The sequence below is a fragment of the Drosophila biarmipes genome, unplaced genomic scaffold (genome assembly GCF_025231255.1).
Source record: "Drosophila biarmipes strain raj3 unplaced genomic scaffold, RU_DBia_V1.1 ptg000017l, whole genome shotgun sequence".
Taxonomy (NCBI): Eukaryota; Metazoa; Arthropoda; class Insecta; order Diptera; family Drosophilidae; genus Drosophila; species Drosophila biarmipes.
In genome coordinates, this window is record NW_026114535.1 from 4,124,209 (window position 1) to 4,140,678 (window position 16,470).

At 39.7% G+C, this 16,470-nt stretch overlaps 3 long non-coding RNA genes and 2 pseudogenes across 18 annotated transcripts; 3 read left to right on the plus strand and 2 right to left on the minus strand.

The window, feature by feature from the left end:
• Positions 1 to 3,678: 3,678 nt before the first annotated feature.
• LOC108023845 (histone H3.3A-like) lies at positions 3,679 to 4,458 on the minus strand (annotated as a pseudogene).
• Positions 4,459 to 4,559: 101 nt separating this feature from the next.
• LOC122818542 (uncharacterized) lies at positions 4,560 to 9,316 on the plus strand. 9 transcript variants are annotated; one of them, XR_007765529.1, is made up of 5 exons: positions 4,561 to 4,701; positions 4,819 to 5,099; positions 5,165 to 5,730; positions 8,747 to 8,901; positions 8,954 to 9,316. It is a non-coding gene; the product is annotated as an uncharacterized LOC122818542 (long non-coding RNA). The 9 variants fall into 9 exon arrangements; XR_007765530.1 differs by lacking the exon at positions 5,165 to 5,730 and having other exon boundaries at positions 4,560 to 4,701; positions 8,120 to 8,901; XR_007765532.1 differs by lacking the exons at positions 4,819 to 5,099; positions 5,165 to 5,730 and adding an exon at positions 7,774 to 8,054 and having other exon boundaries at positions 4,564 to 4,701; positions 8,120 to 8,901.
• On the minus strand, positions 6,001 to 7,387 carry LOC127010489 (histone H3.3A-like; annotated as a pseudogene).
• Positions 9,317 to 9,601: 285 nt separating the features above from the next.
• Positions 9,602 to 12,651, plus strand: LOC108026823 (uncharacterized). Of its 8 annotated transcripts, none has more exons than XR_007765524.1 (4): positions 9,602 to 9,904; positions 11,324 to 11,604; positions 11,670 to 12,450; positions 12,503 to 12,651. It is a non-coding gene; the product is annotated as an uncharacterized LOC108026823 (long non-coding RNA). The 8 variants fall into 8 exon arrangements; XR_007765528.1 differs by lacking the exon at positions 9,602 to 9,904 and adding an exon at positions 10,240 to 10,263; XR_007765527.1 differs by lacking the exon at positions 9,602 to 9,904 and adding an exon at positions 10,525 to 10,836.
• A 1,179-nt stretch (positions 12,652 to 13,830) lies between these two features.
• On the plus strand, positions 13,831 to 14,948 carry LOC127012070 (uncharacterized). Its single transcript, XR_007765538.1, has 2 exons — positions 13,831 to 14,365; positions 14,568 to 14,948. It is a non-coding gene; the product is annotated as an uncharacterized LOC127012070 (long non-coding RNA).
• The last annotated feature ends 1,522 nt before the right edge of the window (positions 14,949 to 16,470 follow it).

Here is a 16,470-nt window from a genome sequence, read left to right on the forward strand (position 1 = left end):
GATTCTAATGGACCCAAGTGATCGATGTGGTACGTATGTAATGGAAAATCTTCTTTGTGCAATGGATGTAGCCAGCCCTCTTGCTTGCCGCGCTTGCGGTTGCTTAAAATGCATGGAATACAGCAGTCGATGAATTTCTGTATTTATTCGTCAAGGTTTTGGATGAAATATTCGTTGCAAATCATCTCCTTCGTCTTTTTGACGGCGAAATGTCCTCTGTCGTGTGCTTTGCCAATGATCTGTCTTTCCAAATCCCTGGGCACAACAAGAAGTTCTGTGTCGTTAACTATCTTGTATAAGATTCCGGACTTTAGGAAAAAATCGTCGTAGGGTGAGTTGGAGTCTTTAATAATTTTGCAGATCGCCTTCAAGTGTTCGTCCTTTTCTTGAGCTTGTTTAAGGCCAAGTGCTACGGAGTCGTTTACGATTGTCATTATAGGGTACCTGGAGAGAGCGTCAACGTTCTTCATACGTGTACCTGAACGGTGTTCCACTTTGTAATCGTACTCTTGAAGCAATATTACCCAACGTGCCACTCTGGTGCAGAGGCTTTGCTTGTCCAGCGTCTTCGTGAATGCATTGCAATCAGTGACAATCTTAAAAGGGATGCCAAGTAGATAGACTCTGAATTTGGTTATAGCTTCGATTATCGCTAGCACCTCTAACTCGTAGCTTGAGTATTTACGCTGAGCATCTGTGGTTTTTCTGCTCATAAAGTAGACTGGGTGAAATTGGCCGTCGTCAGCTGATTTCTGTAATAGCACGGCGCCAAACCCGTCTATGGAGGCGTCGGTGTGTACCTCGGTGTCGTACTTCGGGTTGTTTTGCTAGAACAGGGGTGGAAGTCAGATATTTCTTTAGGGATTCAATAGCATTCTCTTCATAAGGGCCAATAACAAATTCAGCTTTATTTTTGGTAAGGTCAGTCAAGGGTTTCGAAATCAGAGCATAATTCTGGATGAACTTCCTAAAGTATCCTGTGAGTCCTAGAAAACTTTCTAACTGTTTTAGGTTTTGTGGCGTCTTAAACTTCGAAACTGCGTCGATCTACTGAGGAGTTGGAGAAATGGTTTTGTTCTCGATAATGTGACCTAAGAACCGGATACGGGTCTGCAGAAAATGACACTTTTTTATGTTAAGCTCAAGACTATATTCGCTGCAAGTTGATATAACTTCGTTGAGATTCGAAATTGCCTCCTCTTCGTCCTTCGCTGGTATAATTATATCGTCTACATAAGGTAGAGCGATTCCTCTGCGGGACAGGCCTCTGAAAATCGCATTTATGTGTCTCTGAAACACACCAGGTGAGTTGGACAAACCAAAAGGCACCTTTAGGCATTGGTATTGCCCACTCTGCGTCACGAATGAAGTGTACTTCCTGCTAGATTCAGCCACTGGCACATGGAAAAAGCCATTCCGCAAATCGATCGTGCTGAATATCAACGCTTCTTGCAAGCGGTCGAGCTGGTCTTCAATCAGGGGCAACGGAAAATGATCTTTTACGATTACCTTGTTTATACGCCTGAAATCAATGCAAAGTCGTTGCGAACCGTCGTTTTTCTTCGCAAGCACTACCGGGCTTGTAAATTCGGAATCAGACTCCTCGATTATGCCGTTGTCCAACCACTGCTCAATTTGTTCGTCGATTACATTCGTTTCAGCGAAAGCGAATCTGCGCGGACGCTAGAAAATTGGATATTCGTCGTTTAAGAGGATTTTCATTTCAATGTTTGTCGACTTCGATTTTAGCGGCTTGTAATTCGTAATCAGTTCACGCACTTCTTGTTTCGCACACGCACTGGCTGATTCGTTTATATCGAGTTCATCATTGTTAATAACCGTGTCAATTTTCAGCAAGTTAGATGGGATGTTCTCTTGGCAAAGATTATTTATATTTCGCACACGCAAACCACTTGGACCGAACGATATCTCTGCTGGCAAACACAATTCTTCGCCAATGATCATTCGAGTGTCCATACAATCAAGCGGAACTATGTAGAAATTCAAATCGTAGGGACTGTTGTCGATCCACACTGCTTGCTTACACTGTCCAATTGGCTTGATCTTATTGGCATTGCGATTTTTTCCAAATCCAATTAGGTATACACTGCACTCTTTTAGCTTCGGCAAAGCTAGCTCATCGTATAAATCTTCGCGCAAAATATTAAATTTGCTACCTTTGTCGAACAGTGCAATACATTTTTGTGTCTTAATTAAAACCACTTTGCTCGTCATGTTGTTATGCTCACTTAAAACTCGCGCGTTTGGCTTGCATTCTTCGACTGTTTCGACACGTTGGGGACAGTTTTCGGAGATGTGACCGAATTTGTTGCATTTAAAACATTTTCTGCCTTTCTCTTTATTGTTGCATCCACTAGACAGATGTCCCTTCTCGCCACAATTGTAGCAAACGATTTCCTTCTTGCCACCTTTATAATCACTGCTTTCGACGAAATGGGATTTTGCACTGATTGTTTGGTAGTCCTTTAATTTGTATTTGGATTCGGTCATGTTTCTGGCTCCATAAAGCATCGATTTGTTGATTGAGAGTTTATCAATACCGTCGATCACGTATTGGATAAGAGCGTCTTCTTCAACATTTCCCCGTGAGGCAATATCTTTCATACGGTAAAAATATTCCTGTACACATTCGTTCGCGCGTCGCTTGCTCTTTCCAAGTTGTATGTGTATTTGTTTGCTGCTTACTCTTGATCTGAACTCGCTTAACAAAGACTCTTTTCCTTTCCTTTCTCGCTCAAGACGAACAATTTCGCGACACCTTTAAACGACTTTTTGGCAAAGATCAGCTTTTGCAACCCATAAGTACAGCTTGGTCCTCAAAATAACTTATCCAGACCTCGACTGGAATTTCGTCTGTGCCCTCGAATTTCTTTATAGATTCCTCTATATCGCGAAAATTAAAGCGAAACGCGGCATTTCGTTGCATTGAATTGGCACTGGTTGTGAATTCTTCTTTCGTTCTCTTTCACTCGTTGGATTGTTCCTGCGGAATTTGCAATGATACTCTCGATTTCGTCGTCGCTTTGGTATTCTTCTTCGTCTTCCCTTTCTTCATCAGATTCCTCTGGATCTTCCACTTCGTTGCCAGTGAGAAATTGGCCAAATCGAAGATTGCGAAAAATATGCAATTGCATATTTCCGACGTCGTGGCTTATGTTTAAAACTAGGCATATCGAAATTAAATCCCTTTGAGTTAGTTTTGTGCAGAGCCCAAATGCTTCCATTTGATGCAGTTTTTAAGTTATTTGAAATTAAATCGTTTAAACACGCCATAACTGAAAAAATGTATGTTTCACAAAGGGTTTATGTGTCTCGTTCACGTCGTACTACTTTCACGCATCACTTCCAACCTTATCGGATACTTCCCGGACGAGCCCCCAAATGTGTTTTTTTTATTATTTCAGAATATATATATATTTAAGTGTTTATTTAAATGAAAATGATTTCACAATTGGAGTAGAATTAAGATCGTCGTCGCGTCGTTTTGCTCTTCACACAAGCACGTCTTCTCTCAACTAGATCTCGTCAAAAACTGCTTCTTTTCTCGTCATTATCATCGTATCGTCGTCGTTCTCGTCTTTTACTCCTTTTGGCTCGTCTTCCTCTGGAATTTATGCTACTGCTCGTCGTTCTCTTAGGGATGGTTAGGGATAGGTAGGGTTATTCTAGTAATATCACTCCCTCAATAATATCACTCCCACAGATATAATAAATAGTAATGTGTGTTGTTGATGTTTTGTGTACGGTGGCGCTAATCGCATCGGCATTCCGACGATCCGATTGGCCAACAAAAGGATGATAAATGTAACCATGTAAATATGAATAGATCGAATCCAAGTGTCGCTGCTGGTGCTCTTGCTCAGGCTCGTCTCCCTCATATAACATAAATCAGAATGGTCGGTTCGGGGATGGACGACAGCGATCGATCCGATAGCTGATCCTCGGGATGATCCAGCTTAAGCACGCTCGCCTCGGATGCGGCGCGCCAACTGGATGTCCTTAGGCATAATGGTGACGCGCTTGGCGTGGATGGCGCACAAGTTTGTGTCTTCGAACAGACCCACTAGGTACGCCTCAGAAGCCTCCTGAAGAGTTTAAATGGCCGCCGATTGGAAACGCAAATCGGTCTTGAAATCCTGGGCAATTTCACGAACCAGTCGGGGGAAGAGGAGCTTGCGGTTAGCAGCTCAGTCGACTGACGGATCTCACGAAGGGCCACGGTTCCGGGACGATAGCGATGGGGCTTTTTCACTCCATCGGTGGATGGAGCCGATTTACGGGCAGCCTTGGTGGCTAGCTGCTTGCGAGGAGCCTTTCCTCCGGTCGACTTACGGGCGGTCTGCTTGGTACGGGCCATATTAACTTCTTAAACGTTGAACACGACAAAAAATTTATATTTTTACGAACGTAACTTTTTTGTGCAGCACACGAAACGCTTTGTGCACTAAACAACGTGGGGCACTGTACAAAAAATTAATTAACAAATTATTAATCATTAAACAATCGCAACTAGTCATCACCGATAAATCATTTTCTTGATCCGCCCACCACAACTGAATATCGTTATAACCGCCATCGAACTTCAACTCTACAGTCGCTCATAACGCAATTTAAATATCTTAACATTAAAGTTATTAACAATTCTCAAACTTCACAACGGCAAACGACACAGTCTCAAAAGTAATCGACCTTTTCGCTACTCTCTTTCACACATCTCGTCGCTTGTGTGTGTGCATGGAGCGCGTGCTCTCTACATTGACCTCAATAACCAGTTCTCTTCCAACTCCTAAAATTTAGGTTATATCGCTATGCCATCACTACGGACGTGACTAAAATGTACACGCAAATACATCTTGACATTATCAATCACAAGTACCAGTACATTATTTGGAGATCATCCTTAAAAAACACTCTACGCACATACCAACTTAACACGCAGAAAAAATTATCTTGGTGATATCCATCGGGCTGACTGCACAGTTGTCATTTTACGTTGATGGCTACTTACGGTTGCAGACGACCTAGAGACGCTCCGCACTCAAATAACGCTGGATTGAATAAGGAGCTCAGTTCGTATGGTGAGCGATTAGCTAGCGCCCTCGGCGTTAACTGGAACCAACATTAAGATACACTGTTCTTTAAGTTCACTCCAAGGAACCAGTCAACCATCATTACCGGAAAAAAACAATTATATCTATCGCAACGGCCTTCTTCGAACTTATTGATCTACCCTTGCCGCTTATTGTCGTCGCAAAAATACTCCTTCAAGAACTTTGGTTCGCTAACTTGTGCTGGGATGAGAGCGTACCACAGAACATAGAGCAAGTGTCTAGAGTCAATCCAAAAAGTCTCAATATTGTCGATACCTCGATAATGTTTTCGACACAAGCCTCGATTACTTCAACTTTATGGTTTTGTGCGAATCATCAATCAGAGATTACGGTTGCTGCCTGTATCTACGCTCGGAGACACCGAAAGGAAATATTGCAGTTCATTTGCTGACTGGCAAAACCAGAGTAGTTTCTACTAAGAAGAATTCTCTTCCGAAATGGGAGTCGTGCGGAGCACATTTGCTTGAACAACTGTATACAAAGATAAAACTTTTTTAACGAACAGAAAATACATATTTTTGGACCGATTCACTTTTTTTCCATTGGCGTAAACAGCACTCAATAACTCCGTCAGCATTCGTCTGTAACCGCATAGCAAGTAGACATTTTTTCCCGGTTGACTACCACAACTGAACTCACAACCTCTGTGTGGTTCACAGAAATACCCAACCGATATCCCAGTGGCCAAAGTCTCCAGAAACTATCGATATAAGCATAGAAGTCATCAAGGCGGAGCAAAGAAGGAGCGCATTCTGATCCGTATTAGCTCTTACATTGGTTAGTATTTAACTCCATTGGTCAACAACTCCTTAGAATATGCACTCATCAGGGCTGGAGGACTACTCCAGTACGCCGACATCCCTGAATCTGAATGGTACACCCTGCTACTGCCTAGCACTTACATCTTCGGAATTGCCATGGAGGCCCGAAACCTCTAGTCGCGCCAATCCGTCTGGAATACTGGATCGTCAATGATGGAAGATCGGGCTCGTCGAATCAGTTGTTCCCGGACAGGATGGGCTAATCAAAGTGGGCACATTAAAACAAGCACAAGCGAATGCTACCGACCAGTACATTATTAAAAGAACAAATTAACGAAACAGAAAAATTGGGTTTCTAACCATAATTGTTATTCACCAGAAAACTTAAATAATTAAATTGAAATAAAATGAAGTAAAAAGCAATTAAATAATTATGAGTTTTTAATTTTATATTAATTATTCTATGTTTTATATATTAAGAATTAAAAAATGAGTCTTTTTAGGATCGAAGCCGCGATTGGTCATACCTAATAATACAAAATAAAAGTGTGTTGATGTATTTGTGAGTATATGAATTAAGATTAGTTTAGTTTAAAAGTCCATATTGTACATAAAATTATGTAATCATAAGAGGCAACGAAAACGCTGTCGGATCTGTGGGGCGAACATATTCAACATATTATTAAAATCAAATGTATGCTACTGCTCGTCGTTCTCTTAGGGATGGTTAGGGATAGGTAGGGTTATTCTAGTAATATCACTCCCTCAATAATATCACTCCCACAGATATAATAAATAGTAATGTGTGTTGTTGATGTTTTGTGTACGGTGGCGCTAATCGCATCGGCATTCCGACGATCCGATTGGCCAACAAAAGGATGATAAATGTAACCATGTAAATATGAATAGATCGAATCCAAGTGTCGCTGCTGGTGCTCTTGCTCAGGCTCGTCTCCCTCATATAACATAAATCAGAATGGTCGGTTCGGGGATGGACGACAGCGATCGATCCGATAGCTGATCCTCGGGATGATCCAGCTTAAGCACGCTCGCCTCGGATGCGGCGCGCCAACTGGATGTCCTTAGGCATAATGGTGACGCGCTTGGCGTGGATGGCGCACAAGTTTGTGTCTTCGAACAGACCCACTAGGTACGCCTCAGAAGCCTCCTGAAGAGTTTAAATGGCCGCCGACTGGAAACGCAAATCGGTCTTGAAATCCTGGGCAATTTCACGAACCAGTCGGGGGAAGAGGAGCTTGCGCTTAGCAGCTCAGTCGACTGACGGATCTCACGAAGGGCCACGGTTCCGGGACGATAGCGATGGGGCTTTTTCACTCCATCGGTGGATGGAGCCGATTTACGGGCAGCCTTGGTGGCTAGCTGCTTGCGAGGAGCCTTTCCTCCGGTCGACTTACGGGCGGTCTGCTTGGTACGGGCCATATTAACTTCTTAAACGTTGAACACGACAAAAAATTTATATATTTACGAACGTAACTTTTTTGTGCAGCACACGAAACGCTTTGTGCACTAAACAACGTGGGGCACTGTACAAAAAATTAATTAACAAATTATTAATCATTAAACAATCGCAACTAGTCATCACCGATAAATCATTTTCTTGATCCGCCCATCACAACTGAATATCGTTATAACCGCCATCGAACTTCAACTCTACAGTCGCTCATAACGCAATTTAAATATCTTAACATTAAAGTTATTAACAATTCTCAAACTTCACAACGGCAAACGACACAGTCTCAAAAGTAATCGACCTTTTCGGTACTCTCTTTCACACATCTCGTCGCTTGTGTGTGTGCATGGAGCGCGTGCTCTCTACATTGACCTCAATAACCAGTTCTCTTCCAACTCCTAAAATTTAGGTTATATCGCTATGCCATCACTACGGACGTGACTAAAATGTACACGCAAATACATCTTGACATTATCAATCACAAGTACCAGTACATTATTTGGAGATCATCCTTAAAAAACACTCTACGCACATACCAACTTAACACGCAGTAAAAATTATCTTGGTGATATCCATCGGGCTGACTGCACAGTTGTCATTTTACGTTGATGGCTACTTACGGTTGCAGACGACCTAGAGACGCTCCGCACTCAAATAACGCTGGATTGAATAAGGAGCTCAGTTCGTATGGTGAGCGATTAGCTAGCGCCCTCGGCGTTAACTGGAACCAACATTAAGATACACTGTTCTTTAAGTTCACTCCAAGGAACCAGTCAACCATCATTACCGGAAAAAAACAATTATATCTATCGCAACGGCCTTCTTCGAACTTATTGATCTACCCTTGCCGCTTATTGTCGTCGCAAAAATACTCCTTCAAGAACTTTGGTTCGCTAACTTGTGCTGGGATGAGAGCGTACCACAGAACATAGAGCAAGTGTCTAGAGTCAATCCAAAAAGTCTCAATATTGTCGATACCTCGATAATGTTTTCGACACAAGCCTCGATTACTTCAACTTTATGGTTTTGTGCGAATCATCAATCAGAGATTACGGTTGCTGCCTGTATCTACGCTCGGAGACACCGAAAGGAAATATTGCAGTTCATTTGCTGACTGGCAAAACCAGAGTAGTTTCTACTAAGAAGAATTCTCTTCCGAAATGGGAGTCGTGCGGAGCACATTTGCTTGAACAACTGTATACAAAGATAAAACTTTTTTAACGAACAGAAAATACATATTTTTGGACCGATTCACTTTTTTTCCATTGGCGTAAACAGCACTCAATAACTCCGTCAGCATTCGTCTGTAACCGCATAGCAAGTAGACATTTTTTCCCGGTTGACTACCACAACTGAACTCACAACCTCTGTGTGGTTCACAGAAATACCCAACCGATATCCCAGTGGCCAAAGTCTCCAGAAACTATCGATATAAGCATAGAAGTCGTCAAGGCGGAGCAAAGAAGGAGCGCATTCTGTGAAATTATAATCAACAAACACGTTCTCCACCATTTGATCCGTATTAGCTCTTACATTGGTTAGTATTTAACTCCATTTGTCAACAACTCCTTAGAATATGCACTCATCAGGGCTGGAGGACGACTCCAGTACGCCGACATCCCTGAATCTGAATGGTACACCCTGCTACTGCCTAGCACTTACATCTTCGGAATTGCCATGGAGGCCCGAAACCTCTAGTCGCGCCAATCCGTCTGGAATACTGGATCGTCAATGATGGAAGATCGGGCTCGTCGAATCAGTTGTTCCCGGACAGGATGGGCTAATCAAAGTGGGCACATTAAAACAAGCACAAGCGAATGCTACCGACCAGTACATTATTAAAAGAACAAATTAACGAAACAGAAAAATTGGGTTTCTAACCATAATTGTTATTCACCAGAAAACTTAAATAATTAAATTGAAATAAAATGAAGTAAAAAGCAATTAAATAATTATGAGTTTTTAATTTTATATTAATTATTCTATGTTTTATATATTAAGAATTAAAAAATGAGTCTTTTTAGGATCGAAGCCGCGATTGGTCATACCTAATAATACAAAATAAAAGTGTGTTGATGTATTTGTGAGTATATGAATTAAGATTAGTTTAGTTTAAAAGTCCATATTGTACATAAAATCCTGTAATCATAAGAGGCAACGAAAACGCTGTCGGATCTGTAGAGCGAACATATTCAACATATTATTAAAATCAAAGCAGTGTGACATAGTGTAATAGCGTCTTCACACAAATTGTCATATTTCGTAGAACACAGAGTCTAAATCTTAAATAGCCCTCGAAACTCCCATAATTCCCTTAAAAAATCAGCGGCTTAATACGTTGAACGTTCAAAATAATTCAGTCATGGGCTCGAGCTTACAAGGAGTCATCATTCAACGTTTTTAGCAAAGAAAAATTTTAGAACACAATAAAATAATAATCAAAAAATCAGAACAATACTTTTACATTTCAAACATTTTTTTGGAAGATTTTTTCTGAGATATAAATGGTGCAACGGTAGTGCTCTGCGAACCCAACGATTGTGAGTAATGTTGTCGCAGCGACTACGAAGGTTTTCTCAATAAATAAGGTTTTTAATTTTTTATGTGTATTTCCCTGATTAATTTTAATGACTAACTTCAGTTTATCAGTTCTTCAGATTCTAATTAGTAGTTTAACGACATGCGTCGAGCGGCCGAATAATAACCCGTCTTCCTCACCCTTTCAAATTATAGTACATTTGCCTTTCCTAAAAGTATTCAGTTAGTTCTCTTTTATGTGATAGATAGGCGATAGTTTTTTAGTGCAACTCTGATTTCTTTTTCTTGAGAGCAGTGAAGCTAGTTTAGCTTATTTTAAGCTAGTTCTAGCATATTTAAAAATGGGAAAAGCTTGTAAAATGTTCACATAGTTACAGCAAGAAATATACCTTATTTTAAAATTCATCGAGAACATTCTAGCTTTAAGTGTATTTGCGACATCAACGGGTTGTTTCGTAAGAAATGTATGCTTTATGGCATAAAAATATCGGAGCTTCTTCTTTTTTGCCGATGGTTATGTGCAATTCATAAGATCGTGATATAATTTATAATTGATAGTGTCATCAATATGTTGGCTGTGTGATGTTTTACCACTAATCATTTGGAGTTGGGAAAATAAATAAAGCGTTTGCGTTTTTCGCGATGCATGGCTCCAAGGCAGTCTAATGCAAGGTTACGCAAACTGCCAGGAGACGGAACCAAAGCATATTGCTGCTATTGTAGATCTACAATTTCAGCAAGTTATCGAAATAAGGCAGCATCCCTTCAACCATTTTCTATCGCGGAAGACACTTCTAAGTGACTTCTAGAAGATGAAAACTATCGTCCGCGATATCGCATTCGGATCGCGGACACATAAGTTTTTTAGAAAACTGGACTGACCACGAGCAAATTGCGAAATAAACTGACGCTCGGACGAAAAACAAACGTGTAGGTAAAAAGGGAGGGGATTTTTCAGAAATAAAGGTTAACGACAATTATCGTGTCCTTCTTTTTCCCGGAACCTCTGTTTTTATATCATCTACCTATCGTCCAGAAGTGTCTCAGAAGATACTTCTTCGAAATCGCGACCCTTTTTGTTTTCACTGTACAAAAAATTAATTAACAAATTATTAATCATTAAACAATCGCAACTAGTCATCACCGATAAATCATTTTCTTGATCCGCCCATCACAACTGAATATCGTTATAACCGCCATCGAACTTCAACTCTACAGTCGCTCATAACGCAATTTAAATATCTTAACATTAAAGTTATTAACAATTCTCAAACTTCACAACGGCAAACGACACAGTCTCAAAAGTAATCGACCTTTTCGGTACTCTCTTTCACACATCTCGTCGCTTGTGTGTGTGCATGGAGCGCGTGCTCTCTACATTGACCTCAATAACCAGTTCTCTTCCAACTCCTAAAATTTAGGTTATATCGCTATGCCATCACTACGGACGTGACTAAAATGTACACGCAAATACATCTTGACATTATCAATCACAAGTACCAGTACATTATTTGGAGATCATCCTTAAAAAACACTCTACGCACATACCAACTTAACACGCAGTAAAAATTATCTTGGTGATATCCATCGGGCTGACTGCACAGTTGTCATTTTACGTTGATGGCTACTTACGGTTGCAGACGACCTAGAGACGCTCCGCACTCAAATAACGCTGGATTGAATAAGGAGCTCAGTTCGTATGGTGAGCGATTAGCTAGCGCCCTCGGCGTTAACTGGAACCAACATTAAGATACACTGTTCTTTAAGTTCACTCCAAGGAACCAGTCAACCATCATTACCGGAAAAAAACAATTATATCTATCGCAACGGCCTTCTTCGAACTTATTGATCTACCCTTGCCGCTTATTGTCGTCGCAAAAATACTCCTTCAAGAACTTTGGTTCGCTAACTTGTGCTGGGATGAGAGCGTACCACAGAACATAGAGCAAGTGTCTAGAGTCAATCCAAAAAGTCTCAATATTGTCGATACCTCGATAATGTTTTCGACACAAGCCTCGATTACTTCAACTTTATGGTTTTGTGCGAATCATCAATCAGAGATTACGGTTGCTGCCTGTATCTACGCTCGGAGACACCGAAAGGAAATATTACAGTTCATTTGCTGACTGGCAAAACCAGAGTAGTTTCTACTAAGAAGAATTCTCTTCCGAAATGGGAGTCGTGCGGAGCACATTTGCTTGAACAACTGTATACAAAGATACAACTTCTTAACGAACAGAAAATACATATTTTTGGACCGATTCACTTTTTTTCCATTGGCGTAAACAGCACTCAATAACTCCGTCAGCATTCGTCTGTAACCGCATAGCAAGTAGACATTTTTTCCCGGTTGACTACCACAACTGAACTCACAACCTCTGTATGGTTCACAGAAATACCCAACCGATATCCCAGTGGCCAAAGTCTCCAGAAACTATCGATATAAGCATAGAAGTCGTCAAGGCGGAGCAAAGAAGGAGCGCATTCTGTGAAATTATAATCAACAAACACGTTCTCCACCATTTGATCCGTATTAGCTCTTACATTGGTTAGTATTTAACTCCATTTGTCAACAACTCCTTAGAATATGCACTCATCAGGGCTGGAGGACGACTCCAGTACGCCGACATCCCTGAATCTGAATGGTACACCCTGCTACTGCCTAGCACTTACATCTTCGGAATTGCCATGGAGGCCCGAAACCTCTAGTCGCGCCAATCCGTCTGGAATACTGGATCGTCAATGATGGAAGATCGGGCTCGTCGAATCAGTTGTTCCCGGACAGGATGGGCTAATCAAAGTGGGCACATTAAAACAAGCACAAGCGAATGCTACCGACCAGTACATTATTAAAAGAACAAATTAACGAAACAGAAAAATTGGGTTTCTAACCATAATTGTTATTCACCAGAAAACTTAAATAATTAAATTTAAATAAAATGAATAATTATGAGTTTTTAATTTTATATTAATTATTCTATGTTTTATATATTAAGAATTAAAAAATGAGTCTTTTTAGGATCGAAGCCGCGATTGGTCATACCTAATAATACAAAATAAAAGTGTGTTGATGTATTTGTGAGTATATGAATTAAGATTAGTTTAGTTTAAAAGTCCATATTGTACATAAAATCCTGTAATCATAAGAGGCAACGAAAACGCTGTCGGATCTGTAGAGCGAACATATTCAACATATTATTAAAATCAAAGCAGTGTGACATAGTGTAATAGCGTCTTCACACAAATTGTCATATTTCGTAGAACACAGAGTCTAAATCTTAAATAGCCCTCGAAACTCCCAAAATTCCCTTAAAAAATCAGCGGCTTAATACCTTGAACGTTCAAAATAATTCAGTCATGGGCTCGAGCTTACAAGGAGTCATCATTCAACGTTTTTAGCAAAGAAAAATTTTAGAACACAATAAAATAATAATCAAAAAATCAGAACAATACTTTTACATTTCAAACATTTTTTTGTGAGAATTTTTCTGAGATATAAATGGTGCAACGGTAGTGCTCTGCGAACCCAACGATTGTGAGTAATGTTGTCGCAGCGACTACGAAGGTTTTCTCAATAAATAAGGTTTTTAATTTTTTATGTGTATTTCCCTGATTAATTTTAATGACTAACTTCAGTTTATCAGTTCTTCAGATTCTAATTAGTAGTTTAACGACATGCGTCGAGCGGCCGAATAATAACCCGTCTTCCTCACCCTTTCAAATTATAGTACATTTGCCTTTCCTAAAAGTATTCAGTTAGTTCTCTTTTATGTGATAGATAGGCGATAGTTTTTTAGTGCAACTCTGATTTCTTTTTCTTGAGAGCAGTGAAGCTAGTTTAGCTTATTTTAAGCTAGTTCTAGCATATTTAAAAATGGGAAAAGCTTGTAAAATGTTCACATAGTTACAGCAAGAAATATACCTTATTTTAAAATTCATCGGGAACATTCTAGCTTTAAGTGTATTTGCGACATCAACGGGTTGTTTCGTAAGAAATGTATGCTTTATGGCATAAAAATATCGGAGCTTCTTCTTTTTTGCCGATGGTTATGTGCAATTCATAAGATCGTGATATAATTTATAATTGATAGTGTCATCAATATGTTGGCTGTGTGATGTTTTACCACTAATCATTTGGAGTTGGGAAATTAAATAAAGCGTTTGCGTTTTTCGCGATGCATGGCTCCAAGGCAGTCTAATGCAAGGTTACGCAAACTGCCAGGAGACGGAACCAAAGCATATTGCTGCTATTGTAGATCTACAATTTCAGCAAGTTATCGAAATAAGGCAGCATCCCTTCAACCATTTTCTATCGCGGAAGACACTTCTAAGTGACTTCTAGAAGATGAAAACTATCGTCCGCGATATCGCATTCGGATCGCGGGCACATAAGTTTTTTACAAAACTGGACTGACCACGAGCAAATTGCGAAATAAACTGACGCTCGGATGAAAAACAAACGTGTAGGTAAAAAGGGAGGGGATTTTTCAGAAATAAAGGTTAACGACAATTATCGTGTCCTTCTTTTTCCCGGAACCTCTGTTTTTATATCATCTACCTATCGTCCAGAAGTGTCTCAGAAGATACTTCTTCGAAATCGCGACCCTTTTTGTTTTTGTAAAATGTGTGCTATCGTCTAACTAATTATCGCCTTTTTGCTTGCAGCACATGTTAACAATGGGGACAATTGCTCAAACGCAGAAAATAAGTTTTCTGCAAGACACAGGAGCAGGAAGCAGCCCTTTGTTTATACATTGCCCAACACTCTGCTATGTTGCCAACGAACCACTTGTCGCAATTGTGCAAAACTAAATTTAAAGCATGAAGTGCAACCGCTCCAATACATCTGGGGCGTACGAAATGCACGCAGATAATAAATGTGTTAGCTAAGCATTTCATGAAAGACTTGCGCGTCGACATCAGAGTTTTAAAATGTAGCTTAATGCTGAGTGAGCCCACGGATATTAGTGTGTCGAAATTACTTGTTAAATATTACATTATTTTCTTTTTTATTTGCACAAATATATTTGTGGGTCTAAAATTTAATTGTCTTTGTATATGTTAACTTTTTAAAACATTTAGGAATCGTGATTTAAAAGTATGGTTTCAACGCTATTAAGCTTAATTACTATTGAGTCCGGAAATTGAATAACAACATTTCATTTATGGTATATACCAAAGCAGCATTATAATAACACTAAAGCCTGAACCACGCGGTTAATCCTTCTCCTTTTTTTCTGATCTCGTATGTTGTGTTTTGTTGTGCAGTGCTAAAATAAAAAAAACTATAGTTCAATACAAAATACACTGATTTGTTGAATTAAAACTTGGAATCCCAACAGGTTATGCACTCAGGCTACGCCTAATATATTCAGATCAGTGAAATTTTACTTAGTTTGTGAAATAACTTCGGTTTGCATAACGTTGTGAAATACGGTTTCTCATCTATACATATAGCTGTGTGTGTGTGTGTAAATTACCAAGGAAAAGACAAATCGCAACATTATGTCTTTTGACGGGGAAAAGTATGGTATAAAAATTCTGAATTAGAGCTCTATTCGCCGAATTGAATGTTTTAAGATTAATTGACCAGAACATTCCTGATGAGGTTGACGATTCGTGGAAAAGGGCAGAGCGTTGAGCAAATAACACTTTGATAGAATACCTTAGTGACTTATTTTTAAATTTTTGCGGCAAGCTACAATAAGGCGCGACAAATTCTTAGAAATTTAGACGACATCTATGAACGCACTAGTCTCGCGTCGTAGTTAGCTGTTAGAAAACGATTGCTTTCCTTGAAGTTGCAGTGTGAGACAACACTATTGTGCCATTTCAACATTTTCGACGAATTAATTAGTGAATTGCTGGCTTCAGGAGCGAAAATCGATGAAATGGACTAAGTTTCCCACATTCTATTTACCTTGCCATCGTAATTTTACGAGGTAATAACTGCAATGGAGACCCTATCTGAGGAAAACCTTACTTTAGCTTTTGTAAGGGACAGATTGCTTGATCACGAGATAAAAATCTGAAAGCAACAGTATATAATAACAACAGCTATAAAACTAAATCATTTAAAGATCATCACTGTGGCAAGGAAGGGCATATTAAGAAAAATTGTTATGCGTATAAAAGCATAATAAATGATAAAAATAAGGAAAATACCAAACACGGACAATCGTTTCGTTATTGTTTTAATAAAAATGTGTCCAAAACTGGCGACCAAACCGTGCAATTTATCTTGGATTCTGGTGGTACAGAACATCTCGTAAATGACGAGAAACTCTTAATGGACTACATCGACCTGGAGTCGGCAATAAAAGCATGGTGAATTCATTTTTGTAACGAAGCGAGGAATTGTCAGAATGCACAATGGAAACCAAATCACGCTCGAGAATGTACTCTATCGCCGGGAAGTTGGAGAAAACTTAATTTCTGTTAAGCGACTGCAAGAAGCTGGTATGACCGATATGTTGTGGCTGAGAATTTAGGTATGTTCAAAACACCAATTCTTAAATTTTAAGCATATACACTAAACGTGGGAAAGAAAAATTATGAAAATTGGTTA